The sequence below is a fragment of the Balaenoptera acutorostrata genome, chromosome 15 (genome assembly GCF_949987535.1).
Source record: "Balaenoptera acutorostrata chromosome 15, mBalAcu1.1, whole genome shotgun sequence".
NCBI classification, from domain to species: Eukaryota; Metazoa; Chordata; class Mammalia; order Artiodactyla; family Balaenopteridae; genus Balaenoptera; species Balaenoptera acutorostrata.
Genome location: NC_080078.1, coordinates 2,190,132 through 2,214,494, shown reverse-complemented (window position 1 = coordinate 2,214,494; position 24,363 = coordinate 2,190,132). Strand labels below are relative to the sequence as shown.

The following is a 24,363-nucleotide window of genomic DNA, read 5'->3' as shown; positions in this document are numbered from 1 at the left end:
ATTCTTATTCCGAGGTCCTGGATCATCTTCACTATCATTATTCTGAATTCTTTTTCTGGAAGGTTGCCTATCTCCACTTCATTTAGTTGTTTTTCTGGGGTTTTTTCTTGTTCCTTCATCTGGTACATAGCCCTCTGCCTTTTCATCTTCTCTGTCTTTCTGTAACTGTGGTTTTTGGTCCACAGGCTGCAGGATTGTAGTTTTTCTTGCTTCTGTTGTCTGCCCTCTGGTGGTTGAGGCTATCTAAGAGGCTTGATGGGAGGCTCTGGTGGTGGGTAGAGCTGACTGTTGCTGTGGCGGTCAGAGCTCAGTAAAACCTTAATCCACTTGACTGTTGATGGGTGGGGCTGGGTTCCTTCCCTGTTGCTGTGGCGATCAGAGCCCCGTAAAACCTTAATCCACTTGACTGTTGATGGGTGGGGCTGGGTTCCCTTCCTGTTGGTTGTTTTGCCTGAGGCAACCCAACACTGGAGCCTACCCGTGCTCTTTGGTGGGGTTAATGGCAGACTCTGGGAGGGCTCACGCCAAGGAGAACTTCCCAGGACCTCTGCTGCCAGTGTCCTTATCCCCACGGTGAAACAGAGCCACCACTCGCCTCTGCAGGAGACCCCCCAACACCAGCAGGTACGTCTGGTTCAGTCTCCCCCAGGGTCACTGCTCCTTCCCCTGGGTCCCGATGCACACATTACTTTGTGTGTGCCCTCCAAGAGTGGGGTCTCTGTTTCCCCCAGTCCTGTCACAGTCCTGCAATCAATTCCCACTAGACTTCAAAGTCTGATTCTCTAGGAATTCCTCCTCCCTTTGCCGGACCCCCAGGTTGGGAAGCCTGAGGTGGGGCTCAGAACCTTCACTCCAGTGGGTGGACTTCTGTGGTATAAGTGTTCGCCAGTCTGTGAGTCACCCACCCAGCAGTTATGGGATTTGATTTTACTCTGATTGCGCCCCTCCTACCGTCTCACTGTGGCTTCTCCTCTGTCCTTGGACGTGGGGTGTCCTCCTTGGTGAAGTCCAGGGTCTTCCTGTCAATGATTGTCCAGCAGCCAGTTGTGATTCTGGTGCTCTCGCAAGAGGGAGTGAGAGCACGTCCTTCTACTCCGCCATCTTGGTTAATCTCTCTCAACTAAACTTTTATTAGCAGTGGTGCAGTTTCTCCATGTTCTTACACAATGAACTCAGCCATTTCTGTACAAACATTTCCAATGGACACAATTCTTTGATTAAGAAAATCAAAGGTCAGAGAAACAAATCTTCCAAACACTCTACGCACAGTTAAGTTCCAAGTAGATAACAATGTACTTAATTTTATACAATATAAACAATTCGAAGGCTTAAGCTAAAAGGATAGCATATATGCATGGGCAGAAATGCATATAATTCTTCTAAATAGTCGTAACACAATTGTCACACGTTGGTGTCGAGATTGATAAAGTGACAGGTGCTTTTCACATCAGTTATGGACGGCTGACTTCTCATTGGCTGGAGTGGTCTTGTGAATGCCGTGCCGAGCTGGACCTTGGGGAAATATACTGAAGTGTGATATGCAGATAGATATTGAGAGATGCCTCATAAACACCCCGACTACTATAAAACAGTTGGAGAACCACTGGTGTGTAGACGACTGTGTTTAAAGCAGCCAATTCTATAAGTTACAACATTCGTATTTTTAATGAGCCCTGAATTTCCTGCTCAAATCGTTGTGTGCTTGGGTGCTTCTAGTTGCTCAGAGCCATTTATATTGCTTAGGTGTTTCTAGTTGCTTTCTCTAAAAGCAAGGGGAAGGGAAAAAAAGCAATTGGCAGGCATGGTGATGGATGAGCAGAGCTAAATATTTTCCATTTTCAAACAGGGGGACCTAAAGCAAATATTGGGCCACTCTTAAGGTCCGTGCAGAGAGGAATGGACTCCTGCTTGATGGAGCACCTTTCAGGCCTCAGGTGACCGAGAGCGTTTCAAAGTTACATGCTGGTAATACAGTCCGTGAAGACAAACAAAGCATCCATTATGTACTCGATGCAATCACTCACACACATTTCTGGTCATTACTGAGATTATTCATTATTTATATAGCGCCGCCAGCACATACACCACACTGTAAAATGGATGTAACATGCCAATTACCCTAACGCTGACTAACTGAGAAAAAAAATGGTGGTCAAGTTTCAGAGACTGTCATCCATCCCCTTGGAGAGGAAAAACGTACAGGATGCAGGAGCGTGAAGGGACTGGGGTGATTCTACATTTTCTCGACATCTGCCTCCTGCACAAGATGGCCCCTCCAGGGCCCATCCTGAGCCCGCCCTCCTGGGCTTAGACCAAAAAGCCCTAAGCTCATTGCAACAATGGGCCCACCATCATTTTGCACATTCCATGCAGAAATGTCTCCCCACCAGTACTGTTTTTAGAGTGAAATTCAAGGTATCTTTCCCCCATGAGATATTTAGATGGCTTTCATCATATTTCATAACTCAAGCAATTGAAAACTATATTACCAGCCTACAGATGGGGGACATTTTCCTCCTGGATTTAAGCCATGCTTAAAAGAAGAAAAGTAAATAAATATGATCCTCATTTTAGAAAGAACTACGATCTTTGCTGTTAGCAGTTATTTATATTTGTTGCTCTTTTGTTCTTAAAAAATAAAACTCACATGAAGAGGGACACCCAACAAAAAAAGAATTAAAAAAAAACAAGTCAAGGGTCATTTAAGGTGTTCACCAAACGGTGGACCTTTCGGTGGGTTGTCTTTTATTTGTGTGGGATAATGGATACACTGACGCCTTTCTGGAATCTGTAGGGAGGTGGCATGAAAAAAATCCGGAACTAAGAGGAATGAGCTTAAAGGGGCAGCAAAAACAATAAGAACATAAAAGTATAAAGTATGTACAACATAATTAAAGGCCTGGTAGGTTCTGCTTTGCTCTCGATGCTACTTTGCGGTAGGGGTGGGTTGGGGGGTGTGTGGTATTAATACATAGAATGGCAGTAAGGGGTGGCATCTGGGAAAAAAGCAATATATTCGTGGATCAATAGTTTGTGAAATACGTTTTTGCTGTCCCAAGCGTGTGACTGTTCCCCCGATAAGGAAGGATTTTCTGGGCGGTGAAGGCAGGCTTCACGGGAAGAGAGCGCTCTCTGGAGGGGAGGGGTGGCCGGAGGGGGAGGGCCAGCAAAGGAGGGATCATTTAAGAGAGGGGAGGACAGAACCACGTCCTGCCCTGGGCTCCTGGTCTCATTCCATTTTGCTTTCAATGCAGCACAGAAACATCTCAAAACACAGCATTGTGACCGGAGCTAAGATTTGGCTCCGGGTAAAACCCATCTCTCATCTTTCTCGTTTCTCATCTCCTGTTGGGGCTCAGAGAACTCTGAAGCTGCGGTGTACAGCGAAAATTTTTCAGCGAGGAGGAAAACTGAAGATGCGGAGCGTTTGGCAGACATATTGAGACCTACAGGGGACCAAGAGTGAGAAAGGGGGGCACAGCAAACAGAGCTGACAATTCCAGGAACGGAACTAATTTCATGAACTTCCTCCAATTATGCAGCTGTGACACGGCTCCCTGCTGTTCTGTCCTTTCCGTTTCTGAGAGGCTGGTTCAAGGTGACCCCCTCTTGAGAGAAGCCCTGTTACACACACCTCCCCCTGGCAGCCCTCAGGCAATGGTTAACCAACCCCGAGCTCCAGTGCTTCCGGGGGGAGCAGGCTAGACTCCAGCTGGGATCACCTTCCCCTTCAGCCCCCCCACCCCCTGTTTGGGAAAGTGGGGTCTCCTGGAGCTCTCCCGATAGTTGCACAAAGGGGACAGAGAGAGGATGCTGAAAGGATATCTCTCTCAGGCGTGGGTGTGGGTCTGCCCCTCGCAAAACCTGATTGCCGCAGCCCGTCCTGCAGAGAGAGACCTGAAGCCTGGGCTTTCCCAAGCTCGTCCCAAGCTCCCCGGTGACAGGTGACACGGATGGCGAGTGAGAGCCTGCTACAGCACTCGAGGAGACCCCAGAGCAGAGGCTGCAGGGGGCCTTCGGGCTGGGTAAGACCATGGCAGATGCTCGCCCAAGTCAAGAGGGAAGCAGACCAGGACCCTGCTGGAGGTGGAGGCCGGCCTTGAATTCCCGCAGGGTGAGGGGCACCCAGGCCAGAAAGAGACGTCTTCCTCGTGGTCCTCAGGTCCTCCAAGCCACTTTCCTCCCTCACCCTCGGGTGCATCTTGTGGGGAACACAGAGGGAGGGGCAGCTGTAGGAGAGACTAAACATTTTTATTCCAGAAAACCTAAAAGGACTGTTAAGTTACTGGATTGGGCTATATTTTAAGGCAGATAGAGCTACAAGTTTTATTTCTCCTTCTAACGTGGAGGGGGCCCCAGAAGGAAGACAAGATAACTTCCAGATACAATAGAGGTTTTCTCTGAACATATATCCGGTGGTGTGAGCGACCCTGCGACCCCAGCAGGGGCTCAGATCATGATAACTTGAACGCAGGGAGACATGGGAACTAAGCTGATCGGTTCCCTCCTGGGTTCTCCCACCCCTGTTTCTTGTAGACATGATTTATTTTGATTATAAAAGAATTACACAGTACGGAAATACACGGTTTCTGGTATAGAAGGACATCCAGTGAAGACCCTTTGACCCTCCTCACTCCTTCCTAGTTCAATCCCTTAGAAATGACCATTTTTCACCAAATACGCCTTTCAGATCCATCTGACGTCATACTTTGTCCAATCCGGTAACTTCACAGTGCTTTCCAGTTCTTCGGGTGGCGAGGATCTGACTGAAAGCTCAGATACATCCTGACTTTTTTTTTTAGGCCTCCTGCATAGTTACTATTCCTTTTTATTATTTTCATGGATTTATTTTACTCTTTCCTGGATCCCATGTCTTCCTCTTCCCTAGATTTCTTTTTCATTTCATTGTAGTACCTTCTCAAGTAATTGTTCTTCTCCCCTGCCCCTGCCCCTGCCCCCTGCAACATGCACAGCCTCCCACTTTATCAACATTCCCCAGCAAAGTGGTACATGAACCTGCATCAACAAATCATAGTCACCCAGAGTCCACAGTATACATTACTGTTACATTCTGTGGGTAGTATACATTCTATGGGTGTTTTTTTTTTTTAACTTTTTATTTTTATTTTTTAAATATTTATTTATTTTATTTTGGTCTTCGTTGTGGCACATGGGATCTTTGTTGTGGCATGTGGGATCTTTCATTGTGGCGCACGGGCTTCTCTCTAGTTATGGTGTTTTCTCTTCTCAGGTTGTGGCATGGGCTCCAGAGTCCATGGGCTCTGTAGTTTTCAGCACGCGGGCACTCTAGTTGAGGCGTGCGAGCTCAGCAGTTGTGGCACGCGGGCTTAGTTGCCCTGCGGCATGTGGGATCTTAGTTCCCCGACCAGGGATCGAACCCACGTCCCCTGCATTGTAAGGCAGATTCTCTACCACTGGACCACGAGGGAAGTCACTGTTTTGTTTTTCAAGTATCCTTTTCTTTTCATATATATGCCTATATATTTACAGATGAAATTATATGATATTTGGGACGTGACTCAAAATAATCTGGAAATGGAGGGAAGTGTGTTGGAGCATAGACAAGATTGGTAATGAGTTGATAATTGTTGAAACTGACTTAGGGGTACATGAGGCTTCATTATGTTATGTTCTCTAGTTTTGTTTATTTTTGAAACTTCCCATAACAAACACTTTTTTAAAAGTTAAAAAAAAAAAAGAAAAGTAATTGTGTTTCTGGAGAAGTGCTTGGGGGATAAATTTCCAAAGCCCCTGCATGTCTAAGAATGTGTTTATTTTGCTCTCACAATTGATCAAAAATTTGGTTGAATACAGGACTCTACACTTAAAGTGAGTTTTCGTGAGAATGTTGAAGCATTACTTCATTATCTCGTCGCTGGAAGATAATCCACTGCTGCTGATGAGAATTCTGAGCCCCATCTGAGCCTCGGCATCACTGTGCTTTTTTCTTCCCCCGCTACAAGGTCTCAGAATCTTCTCATTATCCATCTTTCCCTTTTCTTTCCTGAAATTTCATGAGAATGTATCTAGAGGCAGATCTTTTTTTATTTATCACATTGCTTCTCACTGGACCCTCTCATTGTGGAGAATCACGTCACTCTGCAGCTCTGGCAAATATTATTATCATTTCATGATTAACTCCTCCCTCTAGTTTCTCTTTTCCTGCCTGGAACGCTTTCTAAGCGGACAAGGAACTTTTTGTGTTGATGATTGTCTCAACTTTTCTCTCGCACTTTTCCCGTCTTGGTGGGTTTCATTTGTTTTGGCTTCCAGCCTAGGAGACACACTCGACAGACATCTTCTTCCAGTCCTTCTATTAAATTTTATTTATTTTTCCTATGATTTTGGCAATTGTATTTTTAATTTCCGTGAACTGTCCTTTCTTCAGGCAGCCCGTTTCACGGCAATCTGTTCCTGTTATGGATGTGATTTCTGCTTGCATCTCTCCGAGGACACTCATTAGAGGGTTTTTTGGATCATTATACTCTGTTCCCTTCCCATTTCCTCTCCACCCTTGGGAGACAGTTGTCCTATTTGTTCATCTATATCCCTCACTTTCAAGCTGCTGGTTTCTGCCCGTCTCTGCGAAGGCCCAGGGTCACTGATGTTTCCCGACCTCCTCGTCGAGAGGCCGGCTGGGCTCTCAGGGCAGATGCGCTGCCCCAGCAGGCTGCCTTCCCTCCGGGGCCGCACCACGCAAAATCTGGCCCGTGGACCCGTGTCCTCCTGCGCGCTAGTCCTCGACGAGTGCGATGAGAACAGAAATCAAGACTGAGCACTCAGAAACCTTTACAGCATTTTGACATTGCCACGATAACCAAGCGTGATCAGCGGGCCTGTACCTTGAGCATCTGATTTTTAAATCGATTTTCTAAATTCATTTTTATTATATTTTACAAAAGTATCAGTCTGTAACAGATCAGAATTTTTTTTTAGGCTGGGGGATGGAGGATGTCTTTCACTACAGTTCAGAAAGCACAGCCCTAGGGGGCCGGGGCAGAGAGAGGTCTAGGCAGGCTGCCCTTCTGCCAAATGTCACATGGGGAGGGGTCTCCCTGGGCCGCTGCCCTCATTCCAAGAGCCCTTGACCCTCCCTCAGAGGAGGTTTCCTTAGAAATACTTCTCTGGCTTCGCCTGGGGGAGAAGCTTAAGGCGCACAGTGGAAGGTCAGAGGCGGGGAGTGCCCAGGGAACTCTACACTCAGCAATTCCATCCATCCATCCATCATTCAGTGTCTGCCCCTCATTCCACCCTGCACTACCCTCAAACCCGACAGATCTGTGGGGTTCCCAGTGAGAGAACCACTCCCATCTTTGCTGCCGCCTTCTCCCCTGCCCGCTCTGAGCTGGGGCTTCTGTTCACCTGCCTTCTATTCACCTGTCCACTCGCTTACTTTCCTGACACCTGGATTAACTCATCGCCCACTGTTCTTTGCTGTCATTCCAGCAGGTTTCCAAAAGAGGAGGTGAATTTTGCATTTAGTTTGTCGTCTCGAACCAGCATCCTTCAAAGATGTTCGAATCACCTTCGCCCTGGGGTCACAGAAGAATCAAGTTTTAAAAGGGCATGCCTGGGCAGGAGGGAACTTTCTGGGTGATGGTAGTGTTCTACATTATATCCATACTGTCCCATAAAAATATCATGGAAAATTTAAAATTTTCTAGTGGCAACATTAAAAAAGAAACATGAAATTCATTTTTTTTTCACACACACACACACACACACACACTGTATTTTATTTTTACAAGAGATAAATAGACTGACCCCAAGCATTGTAAATGGATGACCACAACAAAAGCAACAATGATTGCAATTACCAAACACAAAACACACTCATACTATGTCATAATATTGACATTCAGTCCAGTAATCCTCCACTGTAACAGCTCCTTTACTTTGCAGTGAAAATTGATTGTATATTCTTTGCCTCTGAGTCCTTGTGGGATTTTTTTTTGAAATTCATTTTAATAATATATTTATTGAACCCAGCATATCCAGAATATTATTATTTCAACATGCAATCAATATCAAAATTATGAGTGAGATGTTCTGCATTCCTTTCTACATACCATGTCTTCAAAGCCTGGTGCGGTTTTTACACTTATAGCACCTCAATTTTCCTTGAAAATACTTCACCTGTATTTAGCTTTCATAAAATTTACAGTTGAAAAAGCAGATTAATATACTCAAGATGCTCCCAACATACTTAAAAGTTTTCCAATAACAGAATTGAGTATCAGTTTTTAGATTTTAATTAAAATTAAATGGAATTTAAAATATGGTTCCTTATTCACACTAGCCACATGTTCAACAGCCAACAGTGTGGGTAGTGGCTGCCATACTGGACCACACAGTTCTATATCTTCACAGGGATTGGGGTTACACGGTGTATACATTTGTCAAAACTCATTTCATGATATCATTAAAATCTGTAGGTAAATTTCACCTAAAAAAATCTCTCTAGTTAATGATATGCATGATGAACTATTTAAAGGTGAAGTATGTTGATGTCATCAACTTTGAAATGCATCAAAAAAACAAAAAAACAAAAAAGAAGGATCGATGGCTAGAGGATACAGATGGGTATGCATGTGATAAAGCAAATATAGCAAAATGTTCATTGTAGAATTAGGTGGTGGGATATATGGGTATTCACTATACAATCCTTCTAACTCTTCCGAATGTTTAAAAAGTCTAATAAGGTGTTGGGGAGGAAAAGAGACAACACGTCTTCAACAAACCATACCTGCATGTAATCCCATGGCTAAATGTGAAAAACATAATATTGAACGAAAGAAGCTAGACCCAGAAGAGAATCTATGGATGGCTCCATTTATATAAAGTTTCTGAACTTTAGAGACAAGACATCTGGCGAAACTAACCTATGCTGTTGGAGGTCAGAAAGTGGTTTATCCTTGGTGGGGGGGAGAGGCTGACAAGTAGGGGTGCGTAAGGGGGAGTTCTGAGGTGCAAAACTCTCTGTTTTGGTAACTTGGGCGTGTTCACTTCATGAAAATTCATCAAGCTTTTTTGCAGAATTTCTATCAGTTTTTGTTGTTGATTTAAGGCCTGCCTGCCCTTCGTACCCTGCATGAGGAAAACCAGAGTTCCCCTTCAAAACTACACGGGCTGATTTAAAGGTTCACCAAGTGCAAGAGAGATTCCACCCTGGTCCCCAGCGAGTCACTGGGGATGAAGGACCCGGATGCTGTGGGCCTTGGCATTTATTTTAGGAACTTTCTCTTTCTGTGGTTCCTGATTAAGTTTTTGAACATGCTGTGCAGAAAGCAAACTCATGTCTCCTTTAGTTCCTGACCCATGTGCATCCGTCAACTGCACTCCTCAACACCGCCAAGATTTTAGTCTCCTGTGCTTGGACCACAGCACATCATTTATTGATCTTCGTGCTTAGTTGCTTAATTTATTGAACGCCTTTCCCTCCAGGAGCTCAAGGAACTTTCCTCAAAGGACTTACAACACGAAACAGGAGGGAATGTTCTCCAGCTGTAATGGGGGGGTGCGGGAGGGACAGAAGTCAGGGGTCACTGAGGCAGAGTAGAAGGAGAGGTGCAGGGGCTGGGGAAACCGGTACATGCGCAGAACCCAAAGTTCTCTGGATGTGCCTGGTTGGCCCAGATTTTTAAGTTCATGATTCAGAAAAACCCTTGGGACCTTCCCCCCCTTGCAGCCCTGTGAGAGAGTAACACACCCAGGGGCCTGGGCCGCAGCTTTGGGGCCAAATTATTAAACCGATGACATCCAGAAGTCACAATTTCCCCTACAGGTGTTGAGTCTGAGAGCACCGGGCGGGGGAGGGTGGGTGCGGAGGGCCAGAGGCAGTGGGGTGACAGACTCTGTCACCATCAAGGGTCAAGACGGGGTGAGTGCGGCCCTCGGAGGTGTGCTGACCGCCAGTCAAGCCCCAGGAAGCTTCCAGAACAGAGGCTGCGGGAGAGAAGAGCCCTGGGGGTGCCCAAGGCCGCAGGATCCCTTGCTTCCCACTTCTTTGTGGGAAAAGCCTCCCCCGCAGGTCGCAGTGACGCCTCCGGGAGTTCTTCAAAACGGGGCCAGTTCCTCCGAGAGGGCAGCTGCTCCAACCTCCGTCCCACGCAGAGCCGGGAGCGCCTTCAAGGGGGTGTCCCTTCCCACGGCCGCTCTGGGCCGGGCTCGGGGGCGTCGGTGTCGGAGCCGGCTGGGGACTGCGGCCCGGGCAGGGGTCCAGCCTCACGCGGCGCGGGGCGGGGCCTCGCGGCCCCGGGCCCCGCGCTCCCGCCCCGTCTGCTCGCCGCGCTCCCCGCCCTCCCCGCGGCCGGGACGCAGGCCCCGCCCCCCCCCCTCCCCCTCTTCCTTATCTCTTTTTCGAACCTTTTGCATTTTTTTTAGTCTCATTTCCTGTCGGGTTTTGCATTTCCCTCCCCCTTCCAGCCTGTGACACACTTTCTCTCCTTTTTTCTCTCTTTTGCCTCCTTTGGCCTCCGGACTGCTGCCCCGGTGGCGCGCGGCCCCCTACCGGCCCTGCAGCCCCTGGGCCGGCTGCGCCCCTCGCACGGTCCGGGCGGCGGGGACCGAGGGCCGGGGCCCCGGGGGGAAGACGGCGGCCTGCGCGGAGCATGAGCGGCCCAGGTAGGCGCGGCGGACGCGGGGGTGGGGACACGGGGGACGGCGGGGGCGGCGCGGTCGTGGCGAGGGGGGACGCGGGGGGCCCGGGGTCCTCGGCGGGCGGCGCGGGGTCGGGGCGCCGTGCGGGGGTCTGGAGGGGCTCGCTTTGCTGGTCCCGCGCTGCCGGACCGCCATCCCTGTCTCACCATCTCTTTCCCCCTTTCCCCTCTGGCTCCATCTCTATCTCCCTCTCCCCGCCTGCCTTTGGAAAACTTTATCTCCACTTTCCATCTCCCCGTATCCCGCCTCCGAGTTCCTCTCGGACCGTCTGTCTCTGGGTGGCCCCGCCTGGCAAAGTCCCCAGCCCCTCAGAGAAGAAAGGGATGAAAGGGGGGGGCCGGCCCGGCAGGGCGCCCCTCGGTGCCCCTGCCCCAGAAAGAGGAAAAGAACTTTTCTAAGACCTGAAAGGACAGGAAGTTTCCAGACCACAGCCGGGCCTGACTCGGAGGCTCCCGAGAAGGTGGAGCCCCTGGGAGGGGAGGGGAGGGCAGGGCAGGGCAGGGGGAAGGACAGCCCCTCCCATGGGGAGAGTGTGGAACCAGGAGGGGCCCAGGCTCCCCGCAAAGCCAGGATGAGGTCCTAGTGGCCTCGTGCCTTAAGTCCCCACCCCCGTGACACTGACCTCTCCCACCCCAGGACACTGCCCAGGCTGGAAGGGGCCCCCGTGGTGTCCTGAACTCTCTCGGCACAGGGAAAGGAGAGGGCTTCTCTGTCCCTTCAGAGTTCAGAGCACAGTTGGAGGGGCCCCAGGGAGACAGTTCTGGTGCAGGGAGCAGGGCCAGCTTGACGGGTACGTGCGTCTGAGCTCCCAGCTTCCTGTACCTGGTCTGGAGAGTGTCAGCAGAGGACCATCCCCACAAACCTGGTCTTGTGGACTAAACCCATCTCTGCCCAGCCTGCCCCCAAACCTTTGATTTGTGGTAGGAAAAAATTTCTCCTGACATTTACCACCTCTCCTGAAAGTGTAAGGCTACCAGCCTCCCAAGGAAGGAAAGAAACGTTGGTCCATCACTGGACAATTATTGGGTGCCTCCTCTGTGGTTATTGGGTGCCGGAAGTCCCGAGCCGTAGGTTAATGCGAAGACAGGAATTTAGCTACAGTGTTCCACTTAATGTCCTTGCCCTGAGTCTCCACTTCTCTCTAACCCCCAGGCAGCTGTAAAGAAATGATGGTCCCCGCTGTGGGCCGGGGCTGATCAGGGGGCAAAGGGAGCCTGGGACTGACTCAGCCTCATCACATCCCAGCAAAATTGTCTGGATGTCTGTGCATTTTATTAGCACCCATATCGAAAAGGAAGTCTGTTAGCCCCACCAGGCCCTGCAGTCCTGACTCTGTGTACAAATGTTCCTTTGTGTGATTTTTTTTTTAAATTGTGGTAAAATACACACGACATAAAATTTACCATCTTAACCACTTTTAAGTGTATAGTTCAGGGGTATTAAGTACATTCACATTGTTGTACAGCCATCACCACCATCCATCTCCAGAACTTTGCATCCTCCCAAACTGAAACTCTGTCACCATTAAACAACTCCCCATCCCCTTCTCCAGCCCCTGGAAACCACCCTTCTACTTTCTGTCTCTATGAATTTGACTCCTCTAGGGACCCCATGTAAGCGGAATCCTGCAGTATTTGTTCTTTTGTGACTGGCTTATTTCACTGAGCATCATGTCCTCAAGGTTCACCCATGTTGTAGCAGTTGTCAGAATTTCCTTCCTTTTTAAGGCTGAATAATATTCCATCGCATGGATGGACCACAGTTTGTTTATCCATTAATCCTTTATGTGATCTTTTACTTATTTTTTATTTTTTTAAAGATTTAATTTTATCTATTTTTGGCTGTGTTGGGTTTTCGTTGCAGTGCGCAGGCTTCTCCTTGCGGTGGCTTCTCTTGTTGCAGAGCCCGGACTCTAAGCGCGCTGGCTTCAGTAGTTGTGGCTCGTGGGCTCTAGAGCGCAGGCTCAGTAGTTGTGGCGCATGGGCTTAGTTGCTCCGCGGTATGTGGGATCCTCCCGGACCAGGGATCGAACCCGTGTCCCCTGCATTGGCAGGCGGATTCTTATCCACTGCGCCACCAGGGAAGTCCCTATGTGATCTTTTTAAATGACTTGTAAACCTAACTCTTCTTCTAAAGGTGGTGGCCCTTGTTTGAATCACTCAGTGGGCACTGTCTGGGTGACACTGTCTGGGTGACGGTACCAGCTACCGTCGGGGACACACAGAAGGAACGAGAGACCCAGACATCCTCCCCTAAATAGTTCAGGCCCTACAGTCGTGTCGCCATGACCAGAGCGTGGCAGAGACTCAAACTAGAGGAAAGGATTGAGGGAAGGAAGGATGGCAGGAGGCGAGTGTGGGCGATGGTGGGACTCAGAGAGCCCAGCAATCCGCGGAAGGTTCCAGGCTGAGACTGTGCTGGTGGGGCAACATCCCAACTAACTTCTCCACTTTCCGACATGCGTTTCTCCACCTTTCCAATGGAAACCTTGCGGTGCCCGGTTTGCTGATTATAGCACTTCATGCGAGAAGGGCCAAATCGAGTCCCAGTGCGCAGGTGATTATAGTGAAAACGGACACCAGATGCTGATAAACAGAGCTCCTCCCATCAGCTTAAAACTGCCTTCCGTCCTCTCTTGCTTTGTCCCCACACTTGGCCTTGAAGACAGTGAGTGCCTCCTGGTAATCTGGACGATGGTGAAGTCCCGCGAGGGCCAGAATGCCCAGATGACCACCCCAACGCAGAGTGTGACCAGATCTGTGAAACTTGGGTTAAAAAGAGGTCAGATCAAGGGGGAAAGGCCTCAGGAGGTCCACGGTCCGCCTTCTGGGTCGGAGGCCGAGGCGGGGGGTGGGAAGGAGCCTCGGGCTGTGGCCCAGATGCAGCGTCCAGTCGTGACTGCCCACCTGGGCCGGCCTGTCATCCCTTCAGCTCTCCGGGAGTCATCTCTCCCCAGTGAAATCAGGATATTAATACTGATTATTTTCAGTCTTGTCAGTTACACCAAGCATAAAATGAGAAAACTCGAGACGTCCCATACTCTTCCCATTGCTGTTATTCCTGAGATCCGGGGAGGATGAGAGAGGATGGACGCTTAGGTCCGGACCTGGGGCCGGAGTGCGGCTTTCCCCACCCCGCGCCGGGTGGACTTCCTTTCTTAGTCTCCTGCTCTGCAGTCCTAATCTTCCAGGGCAGCCGAGAGGATTGAAGGAAATCTACCCTGTAGTTGTACTGCATTATCCAGGAGGTCTGGAGCATTTTGAATTGATTTAAATACGGGAACAGAAAGAAAAGGAAAAGACGACTATCAAGGAAGCCCCTGAAAACCTCTTTTCTGCTAAAGGAAAATTAGATTGGCAGATTCCCAGGTACCAGCCTCCTCACCCGTGCCATGGCGCATGGGAAGAACGTGACCTGTGCACTTCACATGCAAGGAACACACCCCGTACACCTTCCCCCAAAGTCTCCTTGAGCAGCTCCTGCTTGTGGGTCAATGGTTTTAAGGGGGTGACTATTTCCAGGGGGGGTAACCTTTTTGGTTGTGATTTGTTCAGGGCTCTGAGATTGTAACGGTCGCTGTCAGATGGGTGTAATGGGCCAGTGCCGCGGGGTAACGAAGGGTCCCTGCTCCTGCCTCTGGCAAAAGCGCTCCGTCTTCGCTGGTCCAGTCCCGCAGTCAGGCTCCCCGGGCTCATCTCTTATGTCACGGTCCTCTGGTCCTCGAGCTCACAAGTGGGTGAGCCAGAGCCAGGGCTCCATCCTCCCCGGGTGGTTTCTGTGTCAGGGGTGTGACCTTCCTTCTCACCCCAAATCCCACTCTGGAATGTACGTCCTCATACTCGAGTGTGGTGGTGACAAAGCGGGGCCCCAGGCTCTGTCCACATACCTCACAAATCCTGCAGGTACCACAGCAACACCTGTCAGACTCTGCTTTGTACAGTCAGCGCCATCCCCCGGTGCTGGACCCGTCCCCTGAGAGGCAGGTTCCTCCAGGTGGAAAGATCTACGGACTTTTGGAGCCAGGCAGAAAGGGCGTCTGCCCCGGCTCTGCCACGTACTAGCTGTGTGACCTCGGGAAAGTCACCGGTGGCTCTGAGCCTCAATGGCCACGTGTGTAAAATGAAAGGACCACCCCTAAATTAACATAGACCAAAGTGTTTCCAAATGAGAGTGCTCTGCTTTTAAAGGTGTACTTCTGCCTTGGTTATTTTTGACAGAGTTGGGGGTAGGAGGTAGAAAAGAGTGACGAATCTGATGCAAAACTGAATTTATCTAAGAGAACTATTTCCTTAATTTACAGAGAACTCTCAAAAGAAATCAGTGAGATGCAGGAATCGGCACACTTCTTCTGTAAAGGTCCAGATAGTAAATACCTGAGGCTCTGAGAGCAAGAAGGTCCCTGTGGAAACGACTCTGCTCTGTCCTTGCCATGTGGCCGGATTTGGCCAGTGGGGCACGATGGGCAGTGCAGGGGTGGGCCCTCCTCTGCAGTTTGCTGACTCCAGAATTAGGGAACTCGACCCAAGAGAAAAATGCTTAAAGGATGTGAACAAACAGAATATGAACAGACCAATCAATTTACAATGAATAAATGCGAAGTAATACAACAGAGAGATGCCTTTTTTTCACTGTCCGACTGGCAAAGATCAAAACATTTGATAAAACGTTATATTGGCGAGAGAAACGGGAAGCAGGTAGTCTAATACGCTGTGGATTTGACAGTAGGTACCAGCATGATAAGTGAATCAACCCAAGAATTCCACTTCTAAGAATTATCTCACAGATAGACTTGTCCATCTTTTTGTGCACGCTAATGTTAATTGTAGCATTGTTTTTTTTTATTTTAATATTTATTTATTTATTTATTTATTTATTTATTTATTTATTTTTGGCTGTGTTGGGTCTTCGTTTCTGTGCGAGGGCTTTCTCTAGTTGTGGCAAGTGGGGGCCACTCTTCATCGCGGTGTGCAGGCCTCTTATTATCGCGGCCTCTCTTGTTGCGGAGCACAGGCTCCAGACGCGCAGGCTCAGTAATTGTGGTTCACGGGCCTAGTTGTTTCGCGGCATGTGGGATCCTCCCAGACCAGGGCTCGAACCCGTGTCCCCTGCATTAGCAGGCAGATTCTCAACCACTGCGCCACCAGGGAAGCCCACTGTAGCATTGTTTTTAATGGGAAAAAACTTGAAACCACACAAATGCTCCTCAAAAACAAGATCCATCCATCCAGTGGAATTCTGTGAGGCCATTAATGAGACAGGGGCATAGAGGGAGTTTCTGGAAGAAAACACTAGCACATATAAGAAACTGCTCTAGTAGGACGTCTGGGGAATGGTGGCTAGGTGGACGAAGGGGAAAATTCTAGTATTCCTTTTTTTTTTTTTAACATCTTTATTGGAGTATAATTGCTTTACAATGGTGTGTTAGTTTGTGCTTTATAACAAAGTGAATCAGTTATACATATACATATGTCCCCATATCTCCTCCCTCCCGCATCTCCCTCCCTCCCACCCTCCCCATACCACCCCGCTAGGTGGTCACAAAGCACCGAGCTGATCTCCCTGTGCTATGCGGCTGCTTCCCACTAGCTATCTATTTTACGTTTGGTAGTGTATATATGTCCATGCCACTCTCTCACCCTGTCACATCTCACCCCTCCCCCTCCCCATATCCTCAAGTCCCTTCTCTAGTAGGTCTGTGTCTTTATTCCCATCTTGCCACTAGGTTCTTCATGACCTTTTTTTTTTTCCCTTAGATTCCATATATATGTGTTAGCATACTGTATTTGTTTTTCTCTTTCTGACTTACTTCACTCTGTATGACAGACTCTAACTCCATCCACCTCACTACAAATACCTCCATTTCATTTCCTTTTATGGCTGAGTAATATTCCATTGTGTATCTGTGCCACATCTTCTTTATCCCTTCATCCGATGATGGACACTTAGGTTGCTTCCATGTCCTGGCTATTGTAAATAGAGCTGCAATGAACATTTTGGTACATGACTCTTTTTGAACTATGGTTTTCTCAGGATAAATGCCCAGTAGTGGGATTGCTGGGTCGTATGGTAGTTCTATTTTTAGTTTTTTAAGGAACCTCCATACTGTTCTCCATAGTGGCTGTGTCAATTTACATTCCCACCAGCAGTGCAAGAGGGTTCCCTTTTCTCCACATCCTCTCCAGCATTTATTGTTTGTAGATTTTTTGAGGATGGCCATTCTGACCGGTGTGAGATGATACCGCATTGTAGTTTTGATTTGCATTTCTCTAATGATTAATGATGTTGAGCATTCTTTCATGTGTCTGTTGGCCATCTGTATATCTTCTTTGGAGAAATGTCTATTTAGGTCTTCTGCCCATTTTTGGATTGGGTTGTTTGTTTTTTTATTATTGAGCTGCATGAGCTGCTTGTAAATCTTGGAGATTAATCCTTTGTCAGTTGCTTCATTTGCAAATATTTTCTCCCATTCTGAGGGTTGTCTTTTGGTCTTGTTTATGGTTTCCTTTGCTGTGCAAAAGCTTTTAAGTTTCATTAGGTCCCATTTGTTTATTTGTGTTTTTATTTCCATTTCTCTAGGAGCTGGGTCAAAAAGGATCTTGCTGTGATTTATGTCATAGAGTGTTCTGCCTATGTTTTCCTCTAAGAGTTTGATAGTGTCTGGCTTTACACTTAGGTCTTTAATCCATTTTGAGTTTATTTTTGTGTATGGTGTCAGGGAGTGTTCTAATTTCATACTTTTACATGTACCTGTCCAATTTTCCCAGCACCACTTATTGAAGAGGCTGTCTTTTCTCCACTGTATATGCTTGCCTCCTTTATCAAAGATAAGGTGACCATATGTGCGTGGGTTTATCTCTGGGCTTTCTATCCTGTTCCATTGATCTATATTTCTGTTTTTGTGCCAGTACCAAACTGTCTTGATTACTGTAGCTTTGTAATATAGTCTGAAGTCAGGGAGCCTGATTCCTCCAGCTCCATTTTTCATTCTCAAGATTGCTTTGGCTATTCGGGGTCTTTTGTGTCTCCATACAAATTGTGAAATTTTTTGTTCTAGTTCTGTGAAAAATGCCATTGGTAGTTTGATAGGGATTGCATTGAATCTATAGATTGCCTTGGGTAGTAGAGTCATTTTCACAATGTTGATTCTTCCAATCCAAGAACATGGTATATCTCTCCATCTATTTGTATCATCTTTAGTTTCTTTCACCAGTGTCTTATAGTTTTCTGCATACAGGTCTTCTGTCTCCTTAGGTTTATTCCTAGATATTTTATTCTTTTTGTTGCAATGGTAAATGGGAATGTTTTCTTAATTTCACTTTCAGATTTTCATCATTAGTGTATAGGAATGCAAGAGATTTCTGTGCATTAATTTTGTATCCTGCAACTTTACCAAATTCATTGATTAGCTCTAGTAGTTTTCTGGTAGCATCTTTAGGATTCTCTATGTATAATATCATGTCATCTGCAAACAGTGACAGCTTTACTTCTTCTTTCCCAATTTGGATTCCTTTTATTTCTTTTTCTTCTCTGATTGCTGTGGCTAAAACTTCCAAAACTATGTTGAATAATAGTGGTGAGAGTGGGCAACTTTGTTCTTGTTCCTGATCTTACTGGAAATGGTTTCAGTTTTTCACCATTGAGGACGATGTTGACTGTGGGTTTGTCATATATGGCCTTTATTATGTTGAGGAAAGTTCCCTCTATGCCTACTTTCTGGAGGGTTTTTATCATAAATGGGTGTTGAATTTTGTCAAAAGCTTTCTCTGCATCTATTGAGATGATCATATGGTTTTTCTCCTTCAATTTGTTAATATGGTGTGTCACGTTGATTGATTTGCATATACTGAAGAAGCCTTGCATTCCTGGGATAAACCCCACTTGATCATAATGTATGATTCTTTTAATGTGCTGTTGGATTCTGTTTGCTAGTATTTTGTTGAGGATTTTTGCATCTGTGTTTATCAGCGATATTGGCCTGTAGCTTTCTTTCTTTGTGACATCTTTGTCTGGTTTTGGTATCAGAGCGATGTTGGCCTCGTAGAATGAGTTTGGGAGTGTTCCTCCCTCTGCTATATTTTGGAAGAGTTTGAGAAGGATAGGTGTTAGCTCTTCTCTAAATGTTTGATAGAATTCGCCTGTAAAGCCATCTGGTCCTGGGCTTTTGTGTGTTGGAAGATTTTTCATCACAGTTTCAATTTCAGTGCTTGTGATTGGTCTGTTCATATTTTCTATTCCTTCCTGGTTCAGTCTCGGAAGGTTGTGCATGTCTAAGAATTTGTCCATTTCTTCCAGGTTGTCCATTTTATTGGCATATAGTTGCTTGTAGTAATTTCTCATGATCCTTTGTATTTCTGCAGTGTCAGTTGTTACTTCTCCTTTTTCATTTCTAATTCTATTGATTTGAGTCTTCTCCTCTAGTATTCATTTTGTGTCCTTTTCTTTTGTTTGTTTTTTAACCCTGAGCAACTGTTATCATTCTGATTAAGAAAACAAGAAGGAAAAGCCAGGTTCAGAAGAGAACAACAAGAGTGGTCCCCATGAACTGCTGTCCCGCTTAGTCTTAGCTATCCTGATTCCCAACCTGCTGGGTTGCAGGAAGAGAGTTCCTCTTGCAGTGACTTCTGATTTCAGCTGTGTCCCAGTAAGAGAAATCACAGGGCCTCCGTGCTCCTGTGGAAAGGCAAAACTGATTGGTTAAAAAAAAAAAAAAAAAAAAAGGATTTGTTTTAAATTAAGACAGAGCACACACACAGTACACGTCCCAAATCTGAAGTGCGCTATGGGGGAGGTTTCACACCCACCCACGTAGCCAATCATCCAGATCAAGACACGGGTCCTTTCCAGGCCTCCAGGGGGTAGGGGGCTCATGCTCCTTCCCGGTTGCTAAGCCCCCCACCCCTTTTGCCTGTCCTTGAATGTCACGTAAATGGCATCACACAGAGTGTGCTCTTGTGTCTCCAACTTGATTCATCCATGTGTGTAGCAGTCATTGGGGTTTTTTCCTTGCTGTATAGTGTTGCACTGTGAGCGTTTACCACAATTTATGTATCCATCCTACCGCTGATGAACACGCGCGTTGTGTGCAGTTTGGGGCTATTGTGAGAGCTGCTGTGAACACTCTTGCAGAAGTCTTGGTGGTGATGACCCACTTTTTTTTAATCTGAGGGCAAACAGAAACCTTGTGCCAGCATTACTGGAGGTTTAGCCAATTGTCATTTCAGTGGATGAATGCTGATACGAAGTAAAACTGCGTTTTATTGACATTACTGCTTCGTTCCCTGCCTCTGAGTAAGGATTCGGTCATTCACTGAACTTTTCTAAGAAGAAATGGCCTTTTTGAAAAGGGATTCAAGTGTGGCTGATTCGGGGGGTGTGGGGGAGTGTGCGGTTGAATAATAATGATACCTTGCACTTCTCTCCGAGTCTCCTGGCTTCAGTTCTCAGATGCTTTTCAAAATCAACTTGTGAAGTTCCGTGGCGCCTGGGGAGCTGAGGCCACGGCCATGCCGGTTTGCGGGTGGGAGGCAGAGACGCGTGGCGATTCCCAATTCCTTGTGGGAGTTCTCCATCCTCAAAAATCGTGTCTTCTGTACTCTTAGAGGAGGTTCTGCCACGGGGCCCTGGAGACGCAGGCGTTCTGAGTTTTGGGAGGTTTTAGGCTGTAAAGGAAAGTGGCCCTAAGAAGGAGAGGGTGGTTTCCTATAACTGCTCCGAGTAGGGGAGACCACCCGACTACAGCAAAGCAGAGGGCTGTCCCCAAGGAATGGGTCAATCTCCTTCCCCCTCAGTTTTGTATAGAAATTCTGTATAATGTTGTATCTTTCTTAACTGATTTAAAAATATGCTTTTGAAACCCAACCATTTATGTCGGACTACCTGGGCCCAAGAGGCTCCCCTGCCCTAAGCTGATGACCATCCTTCGTCCTTCGACCCACCAGCCACCCCCAGCCTCCCCTGGCCCCCGGCCTCTCCGGGCCCCTGGCCTCCTCCTCCACCCGCCTGGTCCTGCCTCCACGCAGGCACCAGAGCCACCTTGTACATGCAGAGATGCTTCTATAGCGGTTGTCTCCTTTTTCTCCAGTATCATCAACTTTTTTCCTTCTCTCCAAGGATCATTCCGACCAGAGTAAAAATATGCTGCAGTTCCCCCCATCTTTAAAGAAAAAAACCCAAACCTGCTTTGATTTCATATTCCCTTGTAGCTGTCACTGCCTTGCTCTGTACCCCTTTTCTGTTAGTCTGTCGGGGCTGCTGTAACAGAGTACTGCCGACCAGGGAGCGGCGCGGGGGAAGGGGGGTTAAACAATTGAAGTTTATTCTCCCAGTTCTGGAGGCTGGAAGTCCGCGATCAAGGTGTGGGCAGGGCTGGTGTCTCCTGAGGCTTCTCTCCTTGACTTGTAGGTGGCCGCCTTCTAGCTGTGTCCTCACATGGTCATCCCTCTGTGTGCATGCACCGCTGGTGTCTCTCTGTGTGTCCAACCTCCTCTTCTTACAAGGACACCAGCCCCCCTGGATTAGGGCTCACCCTAACGGTCTCACGTTAACTCAGTCACTCCTTAAAGGCTGTATCTCCAACTACAGGTAGTGGGGCTAGGGATTCAGCATATGCATTTGGGGAGATGCAACTCAGCCATCACACCTTTACAGACGGTCTCTTTGAAAGTGTTGTCTACACTGTCTGTCCCCATTTCCTGTCCCCGCATTCTGTCCTGGACCCACTTCAGTCAGACTTCTGCCCCCTGAGTCCCCAAGTCCAGGTCCGCTCTTAGTCCTCAGGGGCATTAGCTCAGTCTGTCTACCTCTCCTCCTCGGAATGTGGCATGGGTTCCCTCTCTTGGTTTCTCCCGCCTTCCCGGCCACTCCTTCCTAGTCTCTCTTTTCTGATTCTTCTGTGTCCCCTGACCTCTGAGGTCAAAGGGCCTTGGCCTCTTCTCCCTCTGCACTCCTTCCTGGATGGTCTCATCTAGTCTCATGGCTTCAAAGCCACCTCTGTGTTCATGACTCCCAAGTTTATACCTCCTGCCACGCCTCCCCTCCTGAACTGTGCACTTCAGTAGCCAGTGGTCTTGACTACCCGGACATGGAGTTGATCCAAAACCAAACTTCTGATTTTCCCATCCCTAAGTCCTCTCTTCCATCCTGCCAAGTGCTCAGGCTTTGAAACCTTGGGGTGGTCTTTGATTCCTCTCTTAGAAATAGGAATGTGTCCACTTGCTCAGCACAGAAAACCCAAGTGATCTGGCTCGGTAACAAAGAATGTCATTCCCATGCCTTGTTGGTGCATCTTTCAGGGGACTTGTACCCCTAACAGATGGGGCACAGCATGATGTGCTGGAGAGAACCCGGGGCTCAGAAGGCAGGGGTGAGATTCGGGTTCTGGGCCACTAACCCATTGGGCCATCTTGGCCAAGTCCCTTCTCTGCTCTGGGCTTAGTTTCCTCATAAGGGAAGTGAGACAGGAGACGGGGCCAGAGACGGCAAATGGGTTTCACCTTGAGGGCCAGCTCCGCAGAAGAGAGTTCTGTGATCGATTGCCCATGTCTGCTGTGGGTGTGAAACTGACAATTGGAGCCCGGGTGCCCCCCATTAGTCATCCCTGCCCTGCCTCCTCACCACCAAGAACCCTTCCAGCTTTAAAAATCTGCGATCGCGCCCTGACCTTGAGCAAATCACTTCACTGTCCCAAGATTTTGTTTCTTCACAAGCGAGGTGGAGATAAATAATCCCTGCCTTCCTACCACACAAAATTGCTCTGAGGAGCGTATGAGATAGTGGGTGAAAAATTGCTTGGAAAATAACAGAACGTTATATAAATTCAAGGTTTCATTGTTATTAACTGACCTCCCTGGTCATGATTTGTGTTAGTCATGCCTTCCTCTGAACCGTCTTCTAGGGCTGGGCAAGAAGCCTTTGCTTTCATTTTTGCCCCTGCCCCCCACCTCGGGCAAGACAGTGCCATTTGGATTTCCCTGGTGATGATGAGAAAGGAGATCAATATGGATGTTGGGTGTGGGGGTGATCTTTCTGTGCTTGGAAGATCTCAGCATCTTTCACAGCCCCCGGGGCAGGTGAAACCAGGAAGCCTTCTCCAGAGCCTTTCAGCTACTCAGCACCGTCTTACCCTCCCACCATCACCCCACCACTTTGTGACACTTCTGCACAACAGGTGGGGAAAAATCTTCCCAAAGTAAATTTTTGTCTCCCTCAAGGGTTCATCTGTATTATCCAAATGTCTGGAGTTAAAGTAATTCTCCGGTTGGGCAGTTGGGAGCGGTGGGTCTCCCCGCAGCACTGCTGAGCACAGCTCTGGTTAATTTCTGGAGCAGGCATCTGCCCTGCAGCCTGTGGGAATCCAGGGGAGATATCCAGATACAGCTGTTTTTGTTACCTGATGAAAAAAGCATCCCTTCCCTCAATCTACAATTCTCCCCTCTTTCACCTTGAATGTTGTTAATGCCCCGTGTTTTCTGCCAAAATCCCAAAGAGAGTCTGTTTGCATCTTCCTGTGTGCATTAACTTGTCCCAGAGACCCAGGGGAGCCATCTGTTCTTACATTATTTGGTGTAAGCAAAGCTTTGGGGCATTTCTTCTTGCCAGTGGTGTGTTCTGAGCTGGTTTCTTTGCTCAGGCTCTTATTTATTGGCGAGTGCGTCTCATTTCCTTCTTCCCTCCTGCAGCCTTTGTCATGAACAGTGTTCGGCGTGGTGTGAAATGAGAAGCATTCAGAACTCTTCTAAGACATAAAGGTTTGATTTCTTTTTTCTTTTTTTTTTTTTTTAAGTGGCAGAAAAATAAAGGACTTGAGTTTCCTGTAGGACTGGAAGCAGTGAATCAGATTTTTGTTTTGCTTAAAACCTGAAAATCTCAGGCAGCAGTTGAGAGTCTCTGGACAGGGCTGAGTGCTGTGTTTGGGGGTTTAGGGTGATGTCCCTTACCCACGGGCCATTCCACGGGAGAGGGGCTGGCCACCCACGGAGACTGATTTGAGAGGGACCAGAAACCTACCTGAGTCACAGAGCTGTCCAAGGCAGAGTGGGCACTGACACTTCCTGCCTTGCCTTTTCTGCTCCGTGAGGCGTTTCAGTGATTCAGTGCCTGGTGTTATCCACAGACGAATGGGTGCAGTGCGCGTGAGCTCTCCCTCTCCCAGCAGGCGACCTTGGACAAATCGCTGAGGTCATTGGTGAAGTGGGGATAAGACGGCACCCTTCCCACAGGAAGTTAGATGAGATACCACCTCCCAAGTGCCATGAGGCAGGCAAGACATCCAGGGAGGCACGGTTGGGACAGGTGCACACTCGTGATACAGGTGTGCCGTGCTCGTCAGCAGGATGCCCTGGAGAAAGTTCAGAAGGGCCCCTGACAAACCTATAATCTAGCATGAGCCATTTGCTTACATCCCTTGCCTGATCCCCGTTCATTAACATCCATTGCTACCATTATCCTTTTATTCATCCCTTAACGAGTACCCAGTGCCTGCCACTCGCGGGCACTCCGCTAGGTGCCAGGGATAAACAGATGTAAGCGCGGGGTCCTCACCCCAATAAGCCTGTACTCAGGTGAGGAGACAGTCAGTTGCAAGATAAAGGAGGCAGGCATTGAAGACATGTGTGAGAGAGAGGGGCACCCGGGTCTGCCCAGGGAGACAGAGACCCCCAGGGCCGATAGAAGCTGAAATGAGAC

At 48.0% G+C, this 24,363-nt stretch overlaps 1 protein-coding gene across 5 annotated transcripts in view; it reads left to right on the top strand.

Moving 5' to 3' along the window:
• Positions 1-10,431: 10,431 nt before the first annotated feature.
• The window catches only part of CARD11 (caspase recruitment domain family member 11), a 107,923-nt gene continuing 93,991 nt past the window's right edge, over positions 10,432-24,363 (top strand). For 4 of the 5 annotated variants that reach the window (XR_009005539.1, XM_057530154.1, XM_057530156.1 and 1 more), the window contains exon 1: positions 10,432-10,644. The gene's annotated coding sequence lies outside the window, so the exon portion shown is untranslated. Of the gene's footprint in view, positions 10,645-23,357; positions 23,427-24,363 lie in introns of all 5 variants that reach the window. The other variant, XM_057530153.1, reaches the window with a different exon arrangement.